Below are 25,133 nucleotides of genomic sequence, written 5' to 3' on the forward strand. Positions count from 1 at the left end.
TTATTTAGAAAAAAAAAATTTTAATAAGAAAAACGTTAATCGTTTTTGTACCTGAATTAATGAAAGGTTGGATTAATGGAGGTATGGTTGCTGGTGCGTTTAGTTCCTTAGTAGCACCTAGGTTTAATGCATTCATATCTTACAGTGTCCTGGAAACTGGTATGTTATTTGATCTTATAACGTTTCTTAAAATAGTTGATCAGGTTTTCAGATTTGGTGAATGGGTTGCTGTTTTCATTGACTTCCCACATCTTAATCCGGGTAGGATTTGTTATGTTTAGATTTTAAAAGGCTACTCATAATTCTGAATGGTTTTGTTTTGTGTGGTGGGTCCCGTCAGTCTCTGAAAGCACCCCAGGGAATGTCATCATTCAACCCGAGGGTGTCTGTGTGTAATCTGAACACCCATCTTTGCTCACGTTCATGCAGAATTTGTTTCAGGTTGTCTTTATTTTTTACAATTTCCAACACTACCCAGAGCCATATTTATATATAAAACATTTGCAAACAAGGATATTTTGCCATTCATTTTCGAACTGCTCTTGTGGAAGAAGGGAGGAGAAGTGCTAATGAGAGAAACTGCATGGCTTGGAGACAAATGGCTTGTGATTCTACTTATAAGCGTATTTGGGACATTGTGTGATTGGAAATAAATCCCACTTTGTGGTTGTATTTAAATGCCAATAAATCCTATTAAACCTTAAATAATCAAGTGTATCCATTGGTTGAATTAAATAACACAATAAGCTGTAACTGGTTGGTAAAATGCCAAACAAATACAAAAAATTGGGATGTTTGGCACATTCTGGCGACACAACTGACTCCGCCCACTGAACCAATCCTTGGGTTATCCCTGCCCTCGAAGTCTCCGCCCACAGTTCCCCTACTTTTTTCCCCCACTTCAACTACTGGATAAAACCTTAAAAAATACATCCCAACTCTGTGATCATTTCCAATGTATAAGTAAATTTAAATCTTATGTCATTTCACCATCAACTATTTCCAACTAATGGTCCATTGACCAGAGGAAAGAACTTTTGATCATTGAAAGATTGGTTAAGGACTAGAGATAACTAATCTTGAGAATTACAAAAACATGACCCCAGCGGTTATTGCCAGTGTGTTGTGAATTAATTTTTGGGCCCAGGTGAGTATGTGTTATTGGATGACCTGTTGCTGGTAACCCGCTGGATCACAGCAAGCACTTATTTACAGGTTTATTGTAGTTAGGGAGAGGAAGTAACTAGGCCCCTAACTTTAGGGTCACCTTAATTTTTAAAGACAGCAAACATGTGAAAATACGATTGTCTATTCAAAACTCTATGTTCGAGGCATGTGGGCTGCTGAATTCATATCTGTGCATAGATCGCCACCTAGTGTTGGGTCCGGATGATTGCACATTGTTGTCCTGGAAGAGTCTTCGAAGTATCACGAGATAGGTGGCTCCTCCCCTGGACTACAGTGCGCATGGGCATCGCCTCCATCCCCAGATTGTTTTTTTCCGCCATTGGGTTCGGATGTGTTTCGGTTCCCTCTGTCGGAACCGATAGTTGTTCAACTTCTACTCAAGACCATAAGGTCTTTAGGCTGGGCGTCGGTATAGTTGCGTTCGGGTTTCTTTCTGACTCTCAGCCCCGATCTCTTGCTGCCCTTCCACGTGCTTTCGGCGCGGACGGGCCTGCACTACACTCTTGCTATGGAGCGGACTCCGTTTAAGAAGTGCCCGGTGTGTAATTCTAAATACTCACACCTCGATGTGCACCCGGTGTGCAATACCTGCTTGTCACCGGATCACCGCGAAGACGCCTGCATGGCGTGCTCGAAGTTCCGGAGCAAGAAGACTTTAAAGATTTGTCGAGCCCATAGGCTCCAGGCTAAGTTATCAGCTGCGGCGCCCCCACCAGATGACATTTTTCAAGAATCTGTCGAGGACGAAGACGACGTGCAAGGTTCGGACTCTAATCCCGCATCCGAAGGGGAGACCTACGACGCGGGTGAGGAGAACTTTGCCGAAGTCACCGACGAGGTAGGGGACGACGATCAGACTTTTACCACGATGGGAGATAGCTCGGAGGAGGAGCATCCCCAAACAGACTCAGGGGTTAGTCCCCTTCATAAGGCCCAGGTCGAGGGATCGCCTTCGGGCCTTACCCAAGATCTAACTATGAGTCCTACGTCCCCGCCTTTGGGCCCGGTCACGGACATTTGTGAACCTTCGCTTACTTCGAAGAAAACGAAAGTGAAGCCGACTGGTCCCGCACCCTCGGATGCGAAACCGAAAGCGAAAGTTGAGATGGTCAAGAAGGTTCTGGAGGCGTCAACTTCCAAGAAAGTCAAAATGGCCGACTCTAAGAGCCACGCCAAAATGGCCGACCCTAAGCCCTCGGGGTCGGTGCCGAAGGCGAAATCGTCCGAAGCATCTTCGAAAGGGGTCGCGGACCCGAAAAAGGCTCCGAGGAAGCGGCAGGGCGACGACGCTCATGGCCATGGGGCGTCGGCTCCGAAGAAGGTGGCTGCCGGCGATCAGGCTCCCGACGACGGGGGGTCGGTCGGACCGGTCAAGCCCTCTCCGGCCTTGACGATAAAGGTAACGGAATCCCTGCAGCGGATCCGAAAGGATAGTGTGGTTCCCGCTCAGGACGCTGTGGCGCCTACGCTCCTACCTAAGCCTGCGAAGGGGCAAACGCCTATTCGTTTCACCCTACCACCCAAGACGGCGCCGAAGGCCTTCGCGTCGACACAGGGCGGACACTCGAGGGAGGTATTGACGCCGAAAGCTACCTTGGTGGCGTCGAAGCTTCGGCTCCAGCCGCCTGCTGAGGAAGAACGTCGTGAGGTAATCATCGACGCCAACACCGGAAAACTGTCTCTCCTCAAGAGGAAGATCATGACGGAGCCGGCGTTGGAGCATTTCAAGATCCCTCTCAAAAACAAAAGGGACTCTTCGACTCTGGTGGAACCTGTGTCCCCACAGGCCCTGGGACTCTCGCCAACGGGTTCCCCCGCAGCCGATGTGGACGAAGACGATGCCGAGTACACCTATCCGGCGTACTCGGACCCGGAGGAGGAGCGTGCCCCTTGGTCCGCCGGAGGCGACACGGAGGACCCGCAATCGGGTCAAGACACGCAACTCTTTGCGGCCAAGACGTCCCCGACGGAGGACTCGGCAGCCTTTAATGCTCTGATCGAGCGAGCTGCGGCGAACCACGACGTCGAGCTGCACTCGGACCCCGTGGATGTGGACTTCTTATTCGACACCTTCTCTGTGGCTGAGAAGACAGTCAAAACGCTGCCGATGCTCAAAGGTGTGCTTAAACATGCAACGGAAGTCTTCAGGGAGCCCACACGGGCGCGTGTGGTCAACCCTCGAATCGACAGGAAATATAAGGCGGCGCCGACGGATCCTACCTATATCAAGGGACACTTGCCATTAGACTCCTTGGTTGTTTCCAACGCTCGGAAGAGGGCGAACTCTCAGACTACTGGTGACGCTCCTCCCCCAGACAAAGAGTCCAAGGTCTTCGAGGCCTCAGGCAAACGGATTGCTGCACAGGCAGCTAATATCTGGAGAATTTCTAACACCCAAGCCCTGCTTGCTCGTTATGATAGGGCCCATTATGACACATTAGAGGCCATACTGCAACACTTACCTGACCAATACAAGGAGGCAGGGGAGATGCTGATCCAGGAAGGCAAACTCATTACAAATGCATCCATCAAATGTGCATTAGACGTGGCAGAAACAGCCTCCAGGGCTATCAACACCAGTGTGTTGCTTAGACGCCATGCCTGGCTTCGGATTTCAGGGTTCAAACCCGACATCCAAACTACAATACTTAATCAAACAGTGAATCCTGACCACCTGTTTGGACCTGAGGTGGATGCCACCCTGGAAAAAATGAAAAAAGATACGGAAACTGCCAAATCAATGGGGGCTTTACAAAGTCAGCAGTTTCGGAGTGGTTCCTTTCGCCGCTCAAACTCCAGAGGCACCACAAGGGGGCAGGCATCCCAATCCTCGCAGTATTACAAAAGTAACACCCAGACCACGTACAACAACAAGGGTAGAGGTGGTTACAGAGGCAATAATGTCAAGGGCAGGGGACGTGGAAACAATAGCTCCAGGTCCACCACCACCAACAAGCAGTGACGTCTTGTCACTGCCCCCGACCATACAACACCGGTTGGGGGGAGACTCCAGCAGTTCCTGCCGGCGTGGAAGAACATCACCACAGACAGGTGGGTGAGGTCCCTTATCCAGTACGGGTACTGTCTAGAGCTTACTTCCATTCCGCCGGACATACCCCCAAGAAGCCGTCCTATGTCAGGCGAGCATTTGACCTTGTTGCAGCAGGAAGTTCTAGTCATGCTGCAAAAAGGGGCAATAGAGCTCGTTCCTTTGCAAGAGCGGGGAACAGGGGTTTACTCCCTGTATTTCCTGATTCCCAAGAAGGACGGATCCCTCAGGCCCATCCTGGACCTCAGGCCCCTAAACTGGTACATCCTCTCGGAGCACTTCCATATGCTCACGTTGCAACAAGTGCTTCCCCTGCTTCAGCAAGGGGATTTTCTGGCTACGCTGGATCTGAAAGATGCCTATTTTCATATCCCCCTGCATCCTTCCCACAGAAAGTATCTCAGATTCACGATCTTAGACCAGCATTACCAGTTCAAGGTCCTGCCGTTCGGGGTCACCACGGCGCCAAGGGTATTCACGAAGTGCCTAGCGACTGTGGCGGCGCACCTCCGTCGCCAGCACGTCCACGTCTTTCCTTATCTGGACGACTGGCTCATTCAGGCAAGGACGGAACGACAGTGCGTAGACCATGTGTCACGCACCATTCATCTCCTGCACGATCTGGGTTTCTCTCTGAACTACCCCAAGTCCCATCTCCAGCCCGCCCACGTGCGACAGTATCTGGGCGAGACAATCAACACTCTGGCAGCCACTGCGCAGCCAAATTCAGTGAGAATCGCCAGTATCCAGGCGCTGATCCAACGATTCAGACCCCAGCACTCGCTTCCAGCGAAGGTGTTCATGCAGTTGATAGGCATGATGGCCTCCTGCATCTCCATTGTCCCGCACGCGAGACTACACATGCGTCCGCTTCAGGAGTGCCTAGCACGTCAGTGGACTCAGGCTCCTGGGCAACTGACAGACCTAGTGTTGGTGAGCGGTCGGGCATACAACTCTCTGCATTGGTGGAATCCACAAAACCTTTGCAAAGGCCGACCATTCCAAGAGCCTGTCCCACAGATTGTCCTGACAACGGACGCTTCTCTCCAGGGTTGGGGAGCGCATGTACTCCACTACACGGTGCAGGGACTATGGACACTACAGCAAAGGAAGATGCACATCAATGTGTTGGAACTGATGGCAATCTTCATGGCCTTAAAGGCGTTCAAAGTACATCTGTGCAACAAGGTCGTGTTGATCCGGACGGACAACATGACGGCCATGTACTACATCCAGAAGCAGGGAGGCACACACTCTCCACAGCTGTCTCATCTGGCTCAGAGCATGTGGAAGTGGGCCATTCAGAGGAACATCTTCCTCATGGCAGAGCATCTCCCGGGCAAGGACAATCAAATGGCGGATCTGCTCAGCAGGCACAGCCATCAGATGCACGAGTGGGAGATACATCCATCAGTACTCCAACTGTACTTCCAAAGGTGGGGTCATCCAGAGATAGACCTATTTGCCACAAAGGAGAACGCAAAATGCCGAAACTTCGCCGCCAGGTTCCCACACCCGCAATCACAGGGCAATGCGATGTGGATGAACTGGTCAGGCAGATTTGCGTACGCTTTTCCCCCAGCACCTCTGATACCGCTGGTGGCACGCAAGCTCCGGCAGCACTCGATGACGCTCATCCTGGTTGCTCCGACGTGGGCTCGCCAACCATGGTACACCACGTTTCTGGAACTCTCCGTGGTACCGCATCAGAGGCTTCATCTCACTCCCAGCCTTCTGACGCAGAGCCATGGCGACATTCAGCACCCAGATCCGCAACAGCTCAACCTGGCGATCTGGCTCCTGAAGTCCTAGAGTTTGGATACCTCAATCTTCCCCCCGATCGTATAGACATCATTCGGGAGGCAAGGAAGCCCACTACTAGAGCTTGTTATGCGGCTAAATGGAAGAGGTTTGTCATCTACTGTGCTAACCACAATATTGACCCGCTAGATGCTTCCATTCAGAATATCATCTGTTACCTTTTCCACCTGTATCAATGCAATTTAGCGTACTCTTCCATCCGTATTCACCTGTCTGCTATGGCAGCATACCTCCAGAATAGGCAGCACCTGTCACTCTTTAAGGTCCCTGCTATCAAGGCCTTTCTGGAAGGACTCAAAAGGGTCATTCCACCAAGGACCCCACCAGCTCCAGAATGGAACCTCAATGTGGTTCTTACAAGGCTGATGGGTCCTCCCTTTGAGCCACTGCACTCTTGTGAGCTTCAGTTTCTGACTTGGAAGGTTGCGTTCTTAGTAGCGATTACATCGCTTAGGAGGGTTAGCGAGCTGCAGGCGCTCACCATCCAAGAACCTTTCTTCCAGGTACATGCTAACAGGGTGGTGCTCCGCACTAACCCTAAATTCCTGCCCAAGGTGGTATCACAATTCCACATTAACCAGACGATCGAATTGCCAGTGTTTTTCCAAAACCCAGAGACGCTGGCGGAGCGCATGCTCCACACCCTTGATGTTAAGAGGGCCTTGATGTATTATGTAGACAGGACAAAAGATTTCCGCAAAACCAAACAACTTTTTGTTGCTTTTGCTACTCACCACAAGGGAAACGCAATCTCCAAAGCAGGGATTGCTAGGTGGATAGTAAAGTGCATCCAGATCTGTTACGCTAAAGCTAAACGCACTCTCACTATCCCACCGAGGGCCCACTCCACCAGGAAGTTGGGGGCCTCTATGGCTTTCCTGAGTAACATTCCCTTAGAAGATATCTGTAGAGCAGCCACATGGTCTACCACACATACTTTCACTAAACACTACTGTGTAGACGTACATTCCAAACAGCAGGCAGCTGTTGGTCAGGCTGTTCTAAAAACGCTTTTTCAGACTGCTGCAGCTGGCACGGGCGGCCGCCGTTAATGGAGGGACTGCTATGTATTCTATGCACAGATATGAATTCAGCAGCCCACATGCCTCGAACTGCAAATGCTACTTACCAGTATGCATCTGTTCTTGGCATGTAGGGCTGCTGACATTCATATCGCCCACCCTCCTCCCCGGCGCCTGTAGCAGCTGCAGATTTTTTATCATATACATACATATGCTCATAGCATGGTCATCACTCACATTCTTCACTCCATCTCTGCCAATGGCTAAAAACAATCTGGGGATGGAGGCGATGCCCATGCGCACTGTAGTCCAGGGGAGGAGCCACCTATCTCGTGATACTTCGAAGACTCTTCCAGGACAACAATGTGCAATCATCCGGACCCAACACTAGGTGGCGATCTATGCACAGATATGAATGTCAGCAGCCCAACATGCCAAGAACAGATGCATACTGGTAAGTAGCATTTGCATTCCTCTTCAATGTGATAATGAAGAAAAATTAGGGAAATTGAAATAAAACAATTGCCCAGGGTCACACAATTTGGTCAAGTTGAGAAGCTGGGATTCATGCCAAGTTTTCTGGTTTCACATTGCACAATTGAGTTCAGCTACTAGATATACATGCTTCTCTTCCCCTACACCCACTTTACACCCCCTGCTGACATCAGTAGGGCCCTCGGTCACACCAAACACCAAACTTTGCAGCCCCCGGAAAGATATTTGTGAGTGCCTATGCATTAGTGTATAGGTTTTACACGAGAAGCAACCCCTGTGAGCTCACTACTTAACCCACCTGTCCTTTGAGCTGGTATTCGTTCGCCAGAAGTGAGGTAGCCATAACTAAATGTGTTTCCTTAATGAAACAGATGGCCGAGCCTCTGTCATCTGTCAGAAAAAAACAGCATGCAGTCTTACTTCAACATAAATGGGAGCATGTCCAAGATGTAACCTTTAAGCACTGCTGCTTTCAAGAAGAGGCAGCTTGTGTTTTCTGCACGACGACTCATTCTTCTTTGTAGGCTGATACTATAGTGTTGAAATATTGACTGGTGTTGGTCTAGTCGAATTCGCTAGGTGCCTAGGTGATTCTTGGGACCTGTTCCTGAAAACAAAAACAAAGGCAAACCCTGCCCCGTTTCAGTGAACAGAAATAGAGTCGAAAATGTGCTTAACGTGTATTATTTAGCGTGGCCATTTCTATTGCCCATCTCTTCAAAAAAGAAACCAGAATCTCATTCCTTTTTAGTAAAAAATTAACCTAGTTTATTTGGGAGACCCCTTGGGTTTTAACCATTGCCTAATTGTTGTTGTAATACTTTATTCGATGAAATATATCATAAAAGTACAGACATAAAAATACATTAAACAATTTACCAAGTATTACTACAATTCCATTAAAAAAAAATCATCACTACAAACAATTTAAAATGTAGAGAAGAGTCTACAGATATTTTTTTTTTTAAAAGATACATTCTTAAAAATGAATCTGATCAGACATTAGAAGCAGCCTAGATCGAATAAACCAAGAACTGGCCAGATATTTAGCGACCCCGCAAACTATGTACATAGAGGTAGTGTTGGTTAGAATAATGCGCAGAGCTGATCTATGATCCCTAACTCCCAACTCCCTACACACAGGTTTCAACCATTTTGCTCTGACCTGCTTATAGGCATCACATGCAAACAAAAAATGGCCAAGGGATTCTTCCGGACATGGGCAACCTGGACAATTTAGGTCATGAACCCTCCTGACTTTCCACCCTTCCATACATTTTTTAAGGGGGAGGGTGCCGTATCTTAGTTTCAGGAACAGAGTTCTATCTCGAGGAATCTGGATGAAGTCCAGGAATGGTTCCAACTTTCTAGAAGGTTTATGATCAAGGAAGTTATTCGTCAAAGGTCCCCAACTTGAAATGTTGAGGTCCTTGGCCTCTGCCCAATCCCAGTATAATTTTTTATCAATTTGTTTGGTGGGAGGAGACTGTGAGGCCCAAGACTCAGCCAGACCTATAGATTCCACCAGCCTCTTTAGATTATTAAGCCACCTTATTTTGCCGGATACATTCAAAATAATTAACTCGTCCAGCACTAGAGCATATTTTGCTAATTCAGGGGTCCTTCTAAGTCGCACCCAGAATAGCAAAGGGCGGAGTTGAACTATTTCTGAAATGGATCTTTTGCCCATATCAAGGAATAATGGTTTCATGGGGGTCGAGGGAGGAAGGGATACTAGGTCTTTCAAGAACTTATTCTCTGCAATTGCCAGCGCCTTGCTATTCTCGGCACCCCACAATTCAGAGCCATAAACTGCAGAGGCTAAAGCTTTCCCCTCATAAACTGCCAAGGCAGGGGCTACTGGTCTACTGATGGAGAGACGCTGATTCTTTAATATGGCTCCAGAGACCCTTTTAAGATTTAGGACCATTTTGGATATATGGGAGTCCCATCTCATGTTATTACAAAGCCTCACCCCAAGGTGGTCGAATTTGTCCACCACTTCTAAGGAGGTCCCATTCAGGGAAAGATAAACTTTCTTAAGATTCCTTTTAGCGGTTAATACCATCAGCTTAGTTTTCGTGGTGTTAACCGTTAACCCACGATCTTTACAAAAGATGCTGAAACGGTCAAGCAATTTTTGGAGACCCTTAGGGGTTTTGGACAGCAGGAGGGTATCGTCCGCGAAGAGGAGTGTGGGGGTTTTCTCTCCGGCAAGGACAGGGACATCCGCAGGGTCCTCCCGCAAATGGTCCACCACCCCATTTATAAAGAGGGAGAACAATGTTGGCGCCATCACACATCCCTGCCGCACCCCTCTATTGACTGGTACCCTCCCTGTCAATTGACCCTGACTCCCCCACCGAATCCTTGCATAGTTATCTTCATGGAGCTTGATGACAAATTGCAACAAATAACTAGGGAAACCCATATCTAATAGAACCTCCCAAAGTTTGGCACGGGGGATGACATCAAATGCTGTTTTCAGGTCTATGAAAGCCAGGTACAGGCTACCCTTGGAAATAGACACTGACTTCCAATAGACTGCACAAAACCAGAATACCTGGTCCATTGCACCAACATTTCGCCTAAACCCCGCCTGGAAGTGAGTCAGAATGCCATCATCTATTAGCCACGTCTCAATTCGGTTTATGATGACCCTGCCAACGACCTTTTGAAAGGTGTCAATTAAACGTATCTGTCTGTAGTTGGCAGGGTCCTCTCTATCACCTTTCTTGTATATAGTGATAACCTCCGCACCCTTCCAGGATTCAGGGACAGGATGGCCGTGCTGGATTAAGTTCATTAAACAGGCTATAAGGTCTGCCCATATTTTGGGGTCATGCAGTAGTAAATCCCCTGGGAGGCCATCTGGGCCAGCTGCCTTCCCTAGTAATATTTTCGAGATCGCATCTTGAACTTCCCGGGGAGAGAAAGACTCTTCCTTGCTTCCTGTCTCCAAACTAGGTGCGCTTTGTATTTCCATTACTGGAGATATTGAATGACCTTGCACACTATCCTCGCAGTATAATTTTAAAAAATGGGAATACCATTGATGGTCATTTATATGATTTAAAATCGGATCAGCCCCCCTTCTATCAAGAACATTAATCAGTTTCCAGAACTCGATGGAGTTTTTTCCCCAGGCTGCAGCCTTAAGCTGCTGCCAATGCTCCTCCTCCCAATCCTTCTTAGCTGAGGTTATGCTTCTATGATACTCCTTTCTTGCTAATCTCACTGCTATGGCATCCTTGTTTCTTATAGCTAGCGTGATGGCCCTCCTCTTACCTCTACAGTTTGCCGTATACCAGGGATTACCCCTCGGGGGTTTTTGGTTTGGCTTGGAAATCCCCTGTGGTCTCTTCAGAAAAAACTCTCCTATTTTATCTGTTAGCTTCTTATACAAAGCTTGCAGGTCTGATCCAGGAGGATGAGGCGCTGCTGAAGCTACGGCTGCAAGACTATAAGTTTCAGCTAAAACTAACTCTTTAATGCTTTAAGTTTCCCCTCTTCGCACTTGACCATGTTCCATTTTAACTTCCAATTACAGTTGGAGGGCAAAACCTCTTTAGTAATCATCACGGTACCTCCACTCTTGCCAATCCCATTTGCCCAGTGGATTTCCATACATAATGGGTTATGATCACTATCTGAGGACTGCCTAACCTCCATATCTACTAGACTTGCCCACGATTGAATATCCAGGAGAATGTAATCAATTCTAGAAGGGCAACCTATCCTGTTATAAGTCATTGTCCCATCGCGGTCTGAAACAGTCCGCCCATTAAGAGCCCGTAGATTATGTTCTAGAGCCAGAGCATTAAACTGAATAGCTCTGGCTGTCCATTTCTTGATGGGAGCAAGGGTTAAGGGGGGTATGGTCTGCCTCCAGTCCTCTGAGCTAAAGCCTAATTTCTCTTCATCATCCAGGGGTTCGAATGTGCAATTAAAATCCCCTCCCACTAGTATTTTAGACCTAGTAGGAAGATCTGATAAACTCACATCCAACAACTCTATTGTGGGCGAGATTAAACTACCCTGTAAGCCGCTTGCGTAGACACAAAAGAGTTCGAAAATGGAACCCCCAGATGGACTTTTTAAGGAGATATGCAAGATGTCGTTAGAATGGACTTTATGGGTGGTGACAACGCAGTTCAAATTCACCTTAACCCAAATATGCAGGCCACCTGAAGGGCGACCTTTCCCCATCGTAACTGCTGGAGTAAAATAAGTGGAGTACCCATTTTTATATTTTGGGGTCAGGGACCAAGTTTCCTGGAACATACATATATGGAATGTATTAATAAAATCATTCCAATCTGGGATACTAGGTTCCTTTTCTCCCAAACTAGAACTGATGGTTCCCAAACTAGCTAAGCCATCCCTGGCAATTTTGGTTCCATCCCGTCGGGCAACTGCCACCACCCTCTTTCCAATTTGTCCAGCAGACTGGGTTGGGAGTCAGTCGACTGCTTCCAATCCACTGTAACGATTGTAGCAGGGGATTAGGGGATAATTGAGCTGTGGGCCATGCCATTCCCCATTGAACTGGGTGTCACCTGGAGTAAACCTCCCTGCTCTTCTCTCTACTATGTTCCAACCTCCATCATCGCCCCCTACCCAATTAGTTGTGTTCCAGCCTCTCAATGGCTCACCCCTCATCCCCCTCCTCATGTGATTAGGAGCCCTCAACCAACTCCACCTATTGTCATGATGTTCTGTACGCATGTAAAAATATGACAAGGGTTTAACCCTAATCGTGGAGATGTTGTTACATGGGGGCCCGAAGCAAATATGCTCCACCAAGCGTGGGTCCTCAAATGTAACGACAACACAGTCCCCCTGTAGGCTTTTCTTATTCTCACCCACCCACGGTGCTCTCTCCACCATAAGGATTTTGCTGTTGATATTAGGAGGGGGGGAAGGGAGAATTACTGTTTAGCCAATGGCAGACTTTGTTTTTGAGTGCCCAGAAGGATTCAAGTGGTGCAGGGGCAAGCTCAGGGACACCTGTTAGAACTATCACATAGGGACAGGCGTCAGGTGGTAGATTTATGTTCCTACGTGTCTTAGATTCCTCGGGATGGGATAAAGAGGATATAGGTATAGAGGTGATAGGGCCAGCTACATTCTGAGGTTTAATGAGCGCGTTAGAGGCTGGCTGGTACTAACTTTATTACCCTTAGGAGTAGGATTTTTGGGAGTAGGAGTTTAATGAGGGCAGGTCTTGGGGGTAGCGTTTTTCCCTACAGATTGGTTCTTGGTAGTGGGCGGAAGATTGCGAGCTGGGACCGGTACATTAGGTGCCCTTTGGACGTGGTTACTATTTCGAGATTTTAGTTCCTGATGAAGAGCCTGGAGCTGTTGTTCTATGCCCTGGAGTCTACTCTCCAGAGGCGAGAGTAGAGACTTCATAAGATCAGATTTAGTACTTATGAGTGGGCCATTCTCATCCTCTAGATCCTCTGAAGTTTCTTCAAGGCTACTACCACCAAGTATACTACCCAAACTGCTATTCGAGGTTGTGTCATCTGGGGTACCTATTGGTAGAGGATGGGATACATGCTGTGCCTCTTCTCCCCCTGTGTTATGACCCAAATTATCCCTCCCCTCCTCGGTGCGACCACTGTCGCTAGCCATATCACCCAAGCGTCCTGATGTAACTTGTTTAGCTGTGTTGACACCATTGACCTTGGTGGTGATACTTTTGGATTTGGGATTTGCTCCTTCCAGTATACCTCTTTGGGTACAGGTGTTCTCATGGTGAACAACAGCAGGTAGAGATGGTAAATTATTATCCAGACAGGTTGATATTAAAGAGGTCTGGGAGGGTGGGTCTGTAGCAACTGAGTTGGTACTAGGAGTAGGATGAATCACAGCATCGACCTGCATAGGGTAAGATTCAGAGATAATTGAAGATTTGACAGGAGTACGCGCAGAGGCTATATTGCCTAATGACGACCTTTTAGCATGCGCTAAGTCCTGAGAAACTCTTCTTTCCATGAGTACTATGCCTTGGTCGATTAGGGAATTAGTATGGAAGATAAAATTATCCAATGTACCAGTCAATGTTTTGGCTCCCGCGGCAGCCTTGCTTCGGGTCTCACGGGTAGACATCGCCATTAACAAAAAGTAACAGACTAACAATGGGAAGCAGAATCAAATTACTGGCAAGATAAAGTACAAGTAAACAGGGTCCTCAACGTTACTAAGACCATCAATGAGTACCAATAGCATAGGGTACAAACAAGAAGAAAATGGACCAATGAAAACTCAATAGTAAGCCACAACAATGGGAGTATACTTGCTTTACATAAGTCTTTGAGGAGAAGGTAAATCAAGGGACCTGGCTCAGACCAGTCCCTACAGGCCTTGGAGGGCCACAGAGGGCCCGCCCTTTGCCCGGGCTGAGTCCTGCGCGCGTCCCGCGATGCGCGATGGGAGTCTGGTTAAGTATGGAAAATGAGGCGGGGCACGGCCGGGAAGAGGCACCAGCTGTGGGTGTTAGGCTGAATGCTGGTCCTCGCAGTCCCGGTCTCCCGTTCTCACTCCTCTAAACTAGGCAAGTCTGTGTAGTTCACAGTCTCCCAGTGGCCCTCAATGTCCAGCCAGAAGGGGATTCCAAACAGCAGCGATCAGGCAGAGAAAGCGCCAAGGACCACAATCCTGCTACGAGCGGCACCCCGTGATAATGAATAAAAATGAGGGAAATTGAAATAAAACAATTGCCCAGGGTCACACAATTTGGTCAAGTTGAGAAGCTGGGATTCATGCCAAGTTTTCTGGTTTCACATTGCACAATTGAGTTCAGCTACTAGATATACATGCTTCTCTTCCCCTACACCCACTTTACACCCCCTGCTGACATCAGTAGGGCCCTCGGTCACACCAAACACCAAACTTTGCAGCCCCCGGAAAGATATTTGTGAGGGCCTATGCATTAGTGTATAGGAGTTTACACGAGAAGCAACCCCTGTGAGCTCACTACTTAAGCCACCTGTCCTTTGAGCTGGTATTCGTTCGCCAGAAGTGAGGTAGCCATAACTAAATGTGTTTCCTTAATGGAACAGATGGCCGAGCCTCTGTCATCTGTCAGAAAAAAACAGCATGCAGTCTTACTTCAACATAAATGGGAGCATGTCCAAGGTGTAACCTTTAAGAACTGCTGCTTTCAAGAAGAGGCAGCTTGTGTTTTCTGCACGACGACTCATTCTTGTTTGTAGGCTGATACTATAGTGTTCAAATATTGACTGGTGTTGGACTAGTCGAATTCGCTAGGTGCCTAGGTGATTCTTGGGACCTGTTCCTGAAAACAAAAACAAAGGCAAACCCTGCCCCGTTTCAGTGAACAGAAATAGAGTCGAAAATGTGCTTAACGTGTATTAATTAGCGTGGGCGTTTCTATTGCCCATCTCTTCAAAAAAGAAACCAGAATCTCATTCCTTTTTAGTAAAAAATTAAGCTAGTTTATTTGGTAGACCCCTTGGGTTTTAACCATTGCCTAATGTATTTGTAATGGCTGGCTGTCAGGATACTTGTTTAGTCGTCTAGTTTCTTTGAGGGTGCTTGAATGAGTTTTTACTCGGGGTGACACTAGTGAATGTAAGGCACAGCAGCTTGGATAATGCAAGCCGCTTGCTAATATACTCCGCTATCCGCACAGGCTTGCAGCAGGTCCAGGTTGTGCGTAAAAGCCCTGATGTGTGTGTCTCGGAGAACTGAAGATACATTTCCTGTGCGGCGTGTGCTGCGCGTCTTGTCCTGTGTTACCCTTCGTCCGGCACAATATATATATACATATATATTTACACGCATATTTATTGAACTTTCGTAAAAGTTTGGTAGGATTGGGATCGGCGGGTGTCCGGGGAGCCCCCAGGAGTCATCGAGGCGCTGAGGGAAGCATGGACCTGCTAATCTCGGGCTGATCTTGTCAGAGAGGAGAGCCGAGGGGAGCGCGGGAGAGGGAACTCCGGCTGGGGCAGCAGCGCCTCCGAGGTTTGTCGCTTCTTTTCCTACCTAAACAGCGGCTGGCAGGGGGTGGGCGCGGGCGGCCTCGGGCGCTGCTCCCGGGTCTGTGCGGAGGGCGCCCGCGGGCGGCGGGGAGGGCGGGTTGCAGCGGTGTGCGTGCACGCCGAGGTGCCGGAGCAGCGGGAGCCCTGCCGGTTCTCCGATGCAAATGACCGCTTTGCTTGTAACAAAAGCCTTGATGCTCGCTCCGGAAGAATGATCTGACAGTGCGAGAGCCCCAGGCCACTTTCGCCATGTTTGTTTATTCATGATCGCATGGCGGTGGATGTGGCACTGGGGTGCTTCGGTTTTGCTGGATTTCGGGGCTGGACCTGGGGACAAGTGAGCAGTGACATTTGTTGTTTTAGGAGTTAGCAAGCAAACGTGTTCAAGAATGTTTACACGGAGCCGAGCCGCTGCAGATGTGCACTTTACTCAACGTGAGCACTGGCTTCGTTAGAAAGGAACAGCTGCCTCCTGAGCGCTGCGTGTCATTTTTGTATGTTATTATTTGATGATTGCAAACTAATTTTTGTGTGAGCATGGCAGAAGAGACCGTGCTGTAGGGAAGGGGGGGGGCTATTTGAAAGCCTAGCTCCTTTATATAGTTTCAATATAGCTACGGGGGTGGGGTGGTTAGGATGAGGGCTTAGGTGTTTCCACTAGCTGCCCATCTACAGTTATTGACTGATACTCTTTCCCTGCTTCTCATAAAAATAAATATATTTGTTATTGTTGAAAGCGAAATGTCAGTGCAGCTGGTCGAGGCACTGTGCGAACATAGAAGCAGGGTCATTAACGGCGGCGGCAGGAATACATGCCATTAGTGCTGTCAAGAAGATGCCCCTTCAGCTTGGCGTGGACACTGTGCGTGGGGGTGAGAGCGGGGGTTGTGGAGGTGGGCAGAACTGCACCTTGACAATGCCCCCTGCTTGACGCCGGCCGACGACTGCCCAGGAATGAGATGCATGGACGAGCCTACTGACAACAACCTGTTTTCCGCAGCTCTCACAGACGACGTATCCACGCATATTATCTTTCAATCTGAAGGAGGCGGCGGGCTGGACCCCGAGCAGAGGGCGTGCCGCCAGCGGCACGTCTTGTTTCTGTCATGTGCACGCCCCGCGTGTCCAACATGGCTTATAGCCTGTCTCCAGGCATCTCATAAACCGTGCACGCTCCCAATATGACGGCAGATAATGTCCGCCCCCCTTCCCCCGCCAGTCCACTTCGCTTTCTCCTCTCGTCGCTTGCTTTCTAGCATTACCCATAGTACCTTATTCGCGAGGCATCCCGTTCAGCCGCATATTTTTGGTGCTGGCTCGCTGTATTTATTTATTGACCTTCCGATCACAGTTTACAAACATATTTCAATATTGCATTAAGTACTACAGATTGAAGAGTATCAAATTTAAGGAAGGAAAGCAAGTTATTTTTTAGAGTTTTGAAAAATGTAGTTTGTTTTTAAATTACCTGATGCCTCTCAAAGTTAATTCTCAAAACAATAACAATTCTATTTTTTTGCGTTATTATTAAATATCAAGTAAACGTTTTTAACTCTATCTACTATAATTAGACGAGGAACAACATGGAAGTCGAGCGCGTTATACATTAGTAAAGTTCCAGGGATATTCGCGTGTTCCTCATGGCAGGCAGACGTCCCTAATGTTGAACTGTCTAAAGCTCTTTATTCTGTAAAGCACTTTTGTACAGTTTAGCACATTTGAGAGTTTTTTCGCCATTTACAACCAATACTGGCAACGTTAGTGTGTGTGGTTGTGTGAATGTGTGCGCTCGAGAAGAGTCAATGGTTGGACGAATGGATGGGTGAGTGAGAACATTGATTAACGAATGGGCAAATAGTTAAAGTTAAGGAATTTATATAGCGCACTACTCACCCAGAGGGTCTCAAGGCGCTTGGGGGGGGGGGGGGGTCATTATTTGTCGAATAGCCAGGTTTTAAGTTCTTTTCTGAAGGAGATGTGGTTCTGTGTGAGGCGGAGGTGAGTGGGGAGTGAGTTCCAGGTCTTGGCCGCCAAGTAGGAGAAGGATCTACCTCCCATGGTGGATCTTTGGATACGCGGAACTGCGGCGAGGGCTTGATTGGAGGATCTTAGTTGGCGGGTGGGTGTGTAGAAGGACAGTCGAGTGTTGAGGCATTCGGGTCCTAGTTTGTAAAGGGCTTTGTGTGCGTGGGTGAGGAGACGGAACGTTATTCTCTTGTTGACGGGAAGCCAGTGGAGGTCTTTCAGGGTGCCGGTAATGTGATCTTGGCGAGGGATGTTCAAAATGAGTCTCGCTGATGCGTTTTGGATGCGTTGGAGTTTTTTTCTGTAATTTGGCTGTGATTCCGGCGTATAGTGTGTTTCCATAGTCCAGTCGACTCGTGACCAGTGCGTGGGTGACAGTCTTTCTTGTCTCGGGGAGATCCAACAGAAGATTTTTTTGAGCATACGAAGTACGTTGAAGCAGGAGGATGGACTTCGTTGACTTGTCTGGTCATCGAGAGTGAGGAGTCTAGGATGAAGCCAAGGTTACGTGCGTGGTCTGTGGGTATGGGTGCTGTGCCCAGAGCCGAAGGCCACCATGAGTCGTCCCAGGCACAGGGGGATGAGCACCTCCGTTTTGTCTGAGTTAAGTTTTAGGCGGCTGTTTTTCATCCATTCGGCTACTTCTTTCATGCCTTCGTGAAGATTGGTTTTGGCGGTGTTAGGGTCTTTGGTGAGGGAAAGGATCGACTGGGTGTCGTCAGCATAGGAGATGATGTTAAGGTTCTGTTGACGCGCGATGGATGCGAGTGGACTCATGTAAACGTTGAAGAGGGTGGGACTGAGTGATGATCCTTGTGGTACACCCCAGATGACTTCGGTGGCCTCTGATTTGAATGGGGGAAGTCAGACTCTCTGAGTTCTCCCAGCGAGGAACGAGATGATCCAGTCCAAGGCTTTTCCTTGTATGCCGATGTTGCTGAGGCGTTGTATAAGGGTGCTGTGACAAACTGTGTCGAAAGCGGCGGAGAGGTCGAGTAGAATGAGGGCCACTGTTTCTCCGTTGTCCAGTAGTGTTCGGATGTCGTCTGTCGCTGCAATCAGGGCGGTTTCGGTGCTGTGTTTGGCTCGAAATCCGGACTGAGAGGGATCAAGAGAGTTGTTGGATTCAAGGAAGGCGGCGAGCTGGCTATTGACGGCTTTCTCAATGACTTTGGCAGGGAATGGGAGGAGGGATATGGGGCGGTAGTTTTTAAGTTCAGAGGGGTCTGCTATGGGTTTCTTCAGGAGGGCGCTGAGTTCAGTGTGTTTCCAGCTTTCTGGGAAGGTAGCAGAGTTGAAGGAGCAGTTGATGACATCACTGAGATGGGGTGCAATGATGGAGTCTGCTTTGTTGAAGATGTGGTGGGGACAGGGGTCGGTTGGCGAGCCAGAATGGATGGAGTTCATTAGGCGGATGGTGTCTTCAGTGGTGATTGGGTTCCAGGCGCTGAGGTTGTTAGCGGGCGGTGTAGGTTCGGAGGGGGGTGGGGAGGATTGTTCTTTGGAAATGTACTCGAAGCTGTTATGTATGTCGGCAATTTTGTTGTAGAAGAAGGAGGATAACGAAGCGCAGAGGTCTTGGGAGGGAGTAATGCCGTTTGAGGCTGCGGTGGGGTTAGTGAATTCTTTGACGATGTTGAAAAGTTCCTTGCTGTTATGGGCGTTGTTGTCGAGTCGATCCTTGAATGCTGATTTCTTGGTGAATCGAATCAGTTGGTGGTGTTTGCGGGTGGCTGCCTTGAAGGTGGTCATGTTGTCGGTGGTTGGGTTTTTTCTCCATGTTTTCTCTAGAGTACGGCATAGCTTCTTGGATTTCTTAAGGTCATCGTTGAACCAGGAGGCCTTTTTGTTACCTGATTTGATCTGGTGGTTTCTCAAGGGTGCTAATTCGTCAGCGCTGTGAGTGATCCATTGTTTGAGATTGGTGGCAGCTTGGTTTGGGACCAATGAGAGGGTGGGAGGATTTTGGTTGAGCGATGTGAGGAGTTGGTCGGTGGTGATTTTGTTCCAGTTTCTTCGAGGAATAGGTTGTGGGGGGTTGTGGGTCGAAGTGGTTTTGTAGCTGAAGTGAACACAACTGTGGTCTGTCCAATGGAGAGCTGTGGTGCGATCGAAGGAAATGTGTTTGCTGGAGGTGAAGATTGGGTCGAGCGTATGTCCGGCTACATGGGTGGGGGAGTCAACAAGTTGTTTGAGTCCGAGATTGGCCAGGTTGTCCAGAAGGATGGTGGTGTTGCTGTCGTTTTTGTTTTCCAGGTGGAAGTTGAGGTCTCCTAGTAGAATGCAGTTCTCGGAGGCGAGGGCATGTGGGCTGATGAAGTCAGTGATGTCTTCGCTGAATTGTTTACGGGTTCCTGGTGGTCTGTAGATGAGGGTGCCTCTAAGTGTGGTCCTGGGGTCGGTGTGGATTTGGAAGTGAAGGTGTTCGGCGGTAGCGAGGTTATCGTCGGAGCTGGTCGTGATTCTGATGGTGTTCTTGTGGACGATGGCGATGCCTCCTCCTGTTTGGTTGGTGCGGTCTTTTCGGATGATCTTGTAAGCGTCCGGGATGGCTATGGCGATGTCGGGCGCTGACGAAGCGTTCATCCAGGTTTCTGTAAGGAAGGCGACTTCCGGCGATGCAGTGTCGAGAAGGTCCCAGAGTTCAGTGGCGTGTCTGTGGACCGAGCGGGTGTTCAGCAGGATACACTTCAGGTGGTTCGAGTCGGAGCTGTGTTTGGAGGGCGTGGATTTGTTGTGGGTCTTGATGCAGGCGAACTTGCAGGAATGGCAGGCGAAGGGACCGTGGGCACGTCCAGGGGTAGCTTCGTAGCATTGTGGTGTGCGTCCGGGGTTAAGGTCTAGGAGGGTGGCGGCGTCATACGTTATGCGGGAGGAGTGCGGTTTGCCCCGGTGAATGTCGGGGCATTGATCAATAGGTGTGCATTGCTTAAGTGACAGAGAACGTATGTTGTGTGTGTGGACATGCTCATAGTTGGGAGCAATGCGGGATGCATGAGAGACAGTGCTTGGCGCAAGTGTTTAACATTGATGGTCCAGGTATTGGAGCAGCACACTGCTAGGAACAAGGTAGAGAACGGGTGTTTGCAGATTAACAATAACTGGCGCATCCCTGCATATCAGCAGGGATGCACCAGTTATTGTGCGTCAAGGCTCTGCCACCATGGTTGCACCGCATTTACAATGCGGCCAACATGGGGCAAAAATGGACAGATGCGTGACGCATCTGCTGCTGTGAAGGCGGCGCATTGCTGGAGTGCGACGCAGCTCCAGCAAGGCTCGGGGGTGCCCTATCCTTACAATGCTGCGTCAACCCTTACGCCTGCTTCAAGCAGGCGCAGGGTTTTCACGCAGCATGACCTTAAAAGTGGCTGAGGGAAATCTTGTAGATTTTACTCAGCCACTTTTAGGAAGCGTTCCTGAGCCGGAACCCCCTCCCTCCCTGCGCAAGAACGCCTACATGTGGCGCAGGGCTATACAACATGTCGCATCTCCCAGATGCGTCACGTTGTAAGTACCCCACACCATGGCGCTGGTTTTCAGCCGCCGTTGCGTCACAATAGTGACGCAGCGTAAAAGAGGCACAAGGGGCTTGCAAATCTGCCCCCAAGTGCGTAACAAAGTATCCACAGAGGTAATGGGTGTTAACACAATATCTGATTGTGGTACAAGAACAGTGGAAGCATAGGAAGCAGTCTCAGGTTCCAGAGGGCTGCAATTATCGCAGACGCTACGATGAGGAACTGGCTGACCAACGCAGTGGACCATGTGCTCCCACTCAAGAAGATGCTTATTAGTGATAAGAGAGTGGGGTCTGCCCCATGGTACTCCCCAGAGCTTAGAACCCTGAGAACGAACTGTAAAAGGGCGGAGAGATTATGGAGGAAGAACCCCGAGACAGAGAGCAGGGAAAAATACCGTATGGAATTAAGGACGTACAAACTCGCAATACGGACTGCAAAGGCCTCCTTTTTTGGGGAGAGTGTGAGTCATGCTGCGTCCTCATCCAGGGAAGCCTTTCTAGTGATGAAGGAGCTGCTTAAACCGCCGGATCCCATTCTTGTCCACGACAGGCCACAAGAAAAATGTCTGGAATTGGCCACTTACTTCAAGAATAAAATTGACACCATTATTAGTTCTCTCCCCCCGGTGATGGGAACCCCGACCCTGTTTGAAGACCTGGGTAGGTCGGAAAATCTATTGACGTCTTTTGGCCCCGTAGTCCTCAGGCGAAGTACTGAAGGTTCTCGGGAGTTTGAAGAGTGGTTCGCCTCGAGACCCAGTCCCAATGCGTTACTTAAAGCAGGCTGCCCCTTCGATAGGAGAGCCTCTGACCGATCTGGTCAATCTCTCCTTCGCTCATGGGACGGTACCGCCGGACTGGAAGAGCGCAGTTGTTAAAGCGCTTCTGAAGAAGCCTGGCTTAGATCCTCAGAACTTAGCCAATTTCAGGCCCATTTCCCTGCTACCAGGGGGAGTAAGATTGCCGAGAAACTGGTCAACCGCCAACTATCCAACTTTCTGGAGGAGAATGGCCAGTTGAGGGACTCCCAGACGGGATTCCGACCGGGTCATGGAACCGACACGGCTCTGCTAGCAGTGGTAGAGGAGGCCAGAAGCACTTTGGATACAGGGGGATCAGTGGCAGTGATCCTCCTGGACCTAAGTGCGGCCTTCGATACCGTTAATCATGGAGTGCTGCTACAACGCCTAGCAGAGTCAGGTGTCACAGGAGTGGCCCTGGAATGGTTGGCCTCTTTTCTAGAGGGGCGTACCTTCGAGGTCTGGGAGGGTAACACGAAATCTCCTCCCCTTCCACTTCACTGTGGGGTGCCTCAGGGCTCATCCCTGAGCCCCACGTTATTTAACGTGTATATGGCACCCCTGGAGGGTGTGGTGTCTCCGTTTGGCCTGAAGACCATAAGCTATACGGATGACACTCAGCTAGTGGTGGGTCTGACACAGCTGGAGAAACAGCCGGAGACTCTCCATTCATGCTTAAGAGAGGTGTTTGACTGGATGTCCAGGTCATCGCTCAAATTGAACGGCTCAAAAACCGAGCTGATGATCTTGGGCCACTCAAGTTTTGCCCTCTCGCCGAGCAGCTGGCCCAGCTGTATGGGCACCCCGCCTGACCCAAAGAAGGAGATTAAGAGCCTGGGGGTCTGGTTGGAGCCTGATCTGTCCTTTAGGACACACGCCAAGAAGACCGCTGGCGTGTGTTATGGACTGCTCTGATCGGCCCGCAAGGTTCTCCCTCTCTTACCTGAACTCTCTCGGAAGCTGTTAGTCCAAGGTCTAATCATCTCTCGCCTGGACTACAGTAATGTACTTTTTCTCGGAGCACCGGAGTCAACGTTCAAGATTCTGCAACAAGTGCAGAACGCAGCAGCTAGGCTGCTGCGGAACGTCCCGGCCAGGCAGTCAGCCAGGCCTGCTCTAAAGGCACTCCATTGGCTTCCTGTCAAAGAGAGAGTGACCTTTAAGGCCCTTTGTATTGCTCACAAGAGCTTACAGGGGAAAGGACACAAGAGCTTACAGGGGAAAGGACCAGCTATTCTTAAGGACATGATTCGGCCCTATAAGTCCACTAGAGCTCTTCGCTCCGACAATAAACACCTCCTTCAGGTAAAGAGAATTAGGAGAGCCCAATCAGGTGGCAGGAGTTTTTCTATCCATACTGCGCACGCCTGGAACTCCCTCCCACTTTCACTACGCTCGGAACCAAATTTGCTCAGGTTCCGGAAATATCTGAAAACCTACCTATTTCCAGAATAACTTCAGCTCTGTTCTCTCGATTCAGGTAGCCTTGCTCTGATTCTCTATAGGCGCTGGGATGCCCCTGGGTAACCGTGCGCGGTACAAAATTCTTTAATAATAATTAACCAATGACTGTTGAATGTGCTTAAATCACTGCATCAGTGGCACTTTGATTTGTGTGTTATTTGTTGAAACATGCTTTGAGTCCTATTCCTACTTTATTTGAAATGACCCACAGTCCACACCAGAAGTAGGCAAAAAGTAGTGTGTTCCTCTACACAGAGAAGAAAGATAACACTATCACCAGGAAAACAAAAAATATTATCACAACTGCCTTAACATTCCAGTTCTCACATTCTGAAACACTTCTATGTACGCTTTGCCACTGAGTATTCTGGGAAGGACATGGCTTTTGTAGTTCGGACTGGACTGTTCCCATGGGGCAACAGGGTCAGAGCTGATTTGCATATCGCCATTGTCTAACCCAGGGTGGTGTGGAGTGCAAAAAAACGATGGATTTGGGCCCAGATCTTGTGACTGGGGGAATGTGTGACATTGATCCACATTCGGTCCATCACTTGTTGTTTTTGCAATTGCCCCCCTAAGTGCGCTGGGGATGCCCAGACGTGGGTCCCAGGCACTCCACACCACTTGGAGTCAAGCTAGCCGGGCTGATGAGAGGTGTTACCTCGAAACCGGTCCGTTCCTCGGATGCTTGATTCCGTTCTGGGAAGGACATGGCTTTTGTAGTTCGGACTGGACTGTTCCCATGGGGCAACAGGGTCAGAGCTGATTTGCATATCGACATTGTCTAACCCAGGGTGGTGTGGAGTGCAAAAAAACGATGGATTTGGGCCCAGATCTTATGACTGGGGGAATGTGTGACATTGATCCACATTCGGTCCATCACTTGTTGTTTTTGCAACTGAGCATTATACAGCATAGCTACTTCCCATTAAGATAACAACAGAAAGAAGAAAAAAAACAAGAATAATTAGAAAAATCCGAATAATAAAACAATGATAACATGGTGATGACCAGAACAGCACAAGTAATCATTAGAAACGGTAGCTCATTAGAGATCATAATCGTTGAGCCATGTAGGAATATTTCTGCAAAGCTCTATGTTGTCATTTTTGGTATACTTCATTTACTTTGTGAGTCCATACCAAGATTGGCAGAGGTGTTGAATTCTTATTGCCTAGGACATATTGTGTCATGGACAAGATGCTTTCATGTTTATTTTGTCATTAGGACAAATAGTACCACCCCTTGTAGTACAACCCCTCTGCTGCCAGTTCATATTACCACATTATTGATCTACTGTATGCAGTTAAGGTAAGGTGTCTATCCAGGTAGCCATGCTGTTTGAACTTGTTTTTTATGGGTTAATAATAATTAGGGCTCCCGGTTTTATGGTGTTAATTTTTTTGCCATTTCTGTCTGCGTTTATCCATATTTATTTTTGGGGCATTTTGTCTGTATTTATCCACATTTATTTTTGCCACAAGCAAAATTGAATGCTGCAGCTAGTATTTTTCCACATTTATTTAAATTGACAATGCACACATGCACTCGGTTGTTATTGGCCAACACAATACATTCATCTGAAAAATTTGCCATTTGCAGAATGTCACAAATACGCTCAAAGGTGCTATCACAGGCCATTTGTCTCAGAGCTTTGCAGTTTCTGTCATTAGTAGAGTGCCACATCCTCTCTCCCACTGTACACCATATTGCCCCACTGAGAGAAACTCA

General features: G+C 48.7%; 1 long non-coding RNA gene across 1 annotated transcript in view; it reads left to right on the forward strand.

Moving 5' to 3' along the window:
• Positions 1 to 15,419: 15,419 nt before the first annotated feature.
• The window catches only part of LOC147725544 (uncharacterized), a 331,146-nt gene continuing 321,432 nt past the window's right edge, over positions 15,420 to 25,133 (forward strand). Inside the window, exon 1 of the long non-coding RNA XR_015309786.1 lies at positions 15,420 to 15,573. This is a non-coding gene — a long non-coding RNA (uncharacterized LOC147725544). The remainder of the gene's footprint in view (positions 15,574 to 25,133) is intronic.

The sequence above is a fragment of the Lissotriton vulgaris genome, chromosome 3_2 (genome assembly GCF_964263255.1).
Source record: "Lissotriton vulgaris chromosome 3_2, aLisVul1.2, whole genome shotgun sequence".
NCBI classification, from domain to species: Eukaryota; Metazoa; Chordata; class Amphibia; order Caudata; family Salamandridae; genus Lissotriton; species Lissotriton vulgaris.